The sequence below is a fragment of the Chinchilla lanigera genome, unplaced genomic scaffold (assembly GCF_000276665.1).
Source record: "Chinchilla lanigera isolate Chin_1 unplaced genomic scaffold, ChiLan1.0 scaffold00125, whole genome shotgun sequence".
In the NCBI taxonomy this organism is placed as follows: domain Eukaryota; kingdom Metazoa; phylum Chordata; class Mammalia; order Rodentia; family Chinchillidae; genus Chinchilla; species Chinchilla lanigera.
This window is the reverse complement of record NW_004955526.1, coordinates 3,914,169-3,917,218: the sequence shown is the minus strand read 5'-3', so window position 1 is coordinate 3,917,218 and position 3,050 is coordinate 3,914,169.

Here is a 3,050-nt window from a genome sequence, read left to right as displayed (position 1 = left end):
TTATATATTACATATAGGAAAAATTATGCATATGAATAATTTTGGAAACTTTGTGCTGTCAGCTTTGCAAAAAGTCACCCCCTTTAACCTGTTCATTTTGCATTGTACAGAAATTAACAGCTATATTGGTCTAGAAATATTAAATTTAATTTTTCCCATTTGTGCAGGGTTAAAAAAGTGTATTAAATATGTAAAATATGTAAGATCTAATCTATATCAGTTTGATTACAGAAACTAGTAAAGTATTCTCAAAGTAATGAAAATACTGAAATTGTAAACCAAGTCCTCTTAAAAGGTCATAAAGTCATATTTATTTCAGGGGCATTACTGAGCTTTCCATTCATTTATTAGATATTTACTGATTACTTAACATGCGGTAAATACTTTCTCAGCATTGTGGATACAAAAGTAAGACCAACCAGCTTTGTATGTTCCTGGTGTGTCTGTTCCGGTGGAGGAGGCAATTCAGATAACTTCAAAGTTACAAGCATGGGGGTGAGGGAAGGGGAACTGCTTGGAAGTCGGTAGAGCTAGGGTAAGCTAGGGAGGGCTTTGAAGACTCAGTGCCCGAAATAAATGTGCAACATTGAGATGAGCAAAGAGCCAGGAAATCCTTCAACAGAAGGACATGAAAATGCAAAAGTCATCATGGGCTGGGGGTAGGGTGCAGTTCATTAATCAGAACTACATATTGTGTGTAGCATTAGGCCTGGGAACAGGAAAACAAAGTAAACTGAAATACAAGCAGAAGGCAGAGCCTGGAAGGCAGCGGTCATGGCCTCTGGATGAATTCATGGGAAGAAGTGTCTGGGTTGCAAGTGACCATGTTACTAGGGGGTGCTCTCAGGATTATCTGTGCAAGGCGGGTATCATGCAGGGTGAATTAAAGAAAGCACAGGAGATGAACAGTTCAACAAAGTCAACTCCATAGAACCTGGGATTTCCCTCTCGAATTGTCCCTAGTTGTGCTGCAGGGTCGAATGGTCAATGGATATGGGCTGCTGACAGGAGGCACGGCCTTGGGAGGAGCAGTATTCTTCTGCCAAGATAAGCTAGGAACAAGGCTGACATCTGAGGGCTGATTTTGCAACATACCTGGTGGGAGTGAAATTAAGTCTTTAATTTCAGAAGGGAAATCTGGGCAAGTAGATGTATTCTGCCTCTCCAGGGGTGGAAGAATTTCAAAACATGAATGTTGTAGTCTGATTTATATTTTCATATAATTACTCTCGCTCCCTGGTCTTTGGATAATATGGTATGCAGGAGTAGAATCAAGGAAACAAAGTGTCATATTAATGTGAAAGCAAGAGACATGGTTGAATTTATCCAGTGTCATATTGAAAATAACCGAAAATCATAAGATTTTAGCAAGTATGATAGCTCTCAATAGAATAATTGAAACATTTCTTTTTACATCCTCTCCTGAGAATTATTGAATTGTTGTTTTAGTAAATTTGTATGTGTGTGAGGCAAATAGAGGTAGTTTTAATTTTCTATCTTTGTTCTTTATAAATAGAAGTTTTGGTGGATTCAGGAATTATTTATTATTTTATTATGTAACGCATTTTGTTAGTGCCCATTAATTTATAGAATATTGAGTTTCAATGTGGTATTTCATATGCATGTATATATTTTGATCACATTTGACATCCCTACCACCTCTTGCTGATTTCTCTCATTTATATAAATATATAGATGTCCTTCTACTTTCATATCATCTTTTCCAGATTCTATATATTAGTATTATTTTATTTAACATAATAATCTCCCATTCCCTCCATTTTCCTGCAAGTAACACAGTATTGTCTTTCTTTAGGAACAAATAATATTCCATTGTATAAATATACCATGTTTACTTTACCCATTCATTTGTTGATGGGCATTTAAGTTGGTTCCACATTGTCTTAGTTATTTTTCTCTCACTGATGAGAGAAAATACCCAGCACTGAAAGTTAAAGTGGAAAGGTTTATGTAGCTCCCAGTTTGCAGAGGTTTCAGTCTGTAATGGGCTGCTTCCAAGACAGAGTAGTTCAACAGAGGGGCATCGCAGAGGAGAACAAGTTCACGTTAAGCAGAAGACAGCAAAAGCAAGCAAGCAAGGGGAACACAAGGTTCATTTGTCCCTTATATTGTATCCAGTCTGCTGGGATTAGGGCCATGCCACACCAATCAGTGGACTGATCCAGCAATCACACACCTTTAATCTCAGCACCCTTAATGCCAACATTGCACTACCAATCAATCACACACTAGATTCAGCCACCTCCAGAAAAACTCTATGAGAACATGAGGATTTGGGGAGACATCTAGACACAAGTTATAACACATATCTTGGCTTTTGCAAATGTGCTGCAGTAAACATGGGTATTCAACGATCCCTATGGTATGTTCACTTTAATCCCTTTGAAAATATATCAAGGAGAGGTATAGTTGGGTCATATGGTAATTCAATTTTTAGGTCTTTGAGGAGCCTCCATAGTGATTTCCATAGTGGCTCTACTAATATACATTCTATCTAGAAGTGTACAAAAATTCATTTTTTCTCTACATTCTCACCAGCATTTACTGTATGCTTGTGTTCTTCATGGTAGCCATTCTGACTGGAGTGAGATTTAATATTAATGTAGTGCTAATTTGCAATTCCCTGATGGTTAAAGATGTTGACCATTTTTTCATGTATTTACTGGACTTCTGTGCTTCTTTTTTTTATTTTAAAGGAGTAGTATATGAGAAACAAACAAACAAAAAAATAGAACAGTAGCAGCATACCAGTATCATGAACATAAACAAATCAAAGCAGGAACATTCAAAGGGATGCAGGGTCTCAAGACAAATTAATACAAATCAACAGGGGTTGTTACATCGCACATTGCCATCCTCAACTACATTGCTCAGATTTTCAGATGCAAGAATGAAAGGCTGCTCAAACAATTAAAGAGAATAAGAAAATAATTCTTCAAGAAAATATTAGAGGTAATACAGAGTTTCATTAGACAAGATAGTAGGAGTTCACCATTGTAATTACATTGCATATTGTTACCTTCAAATCA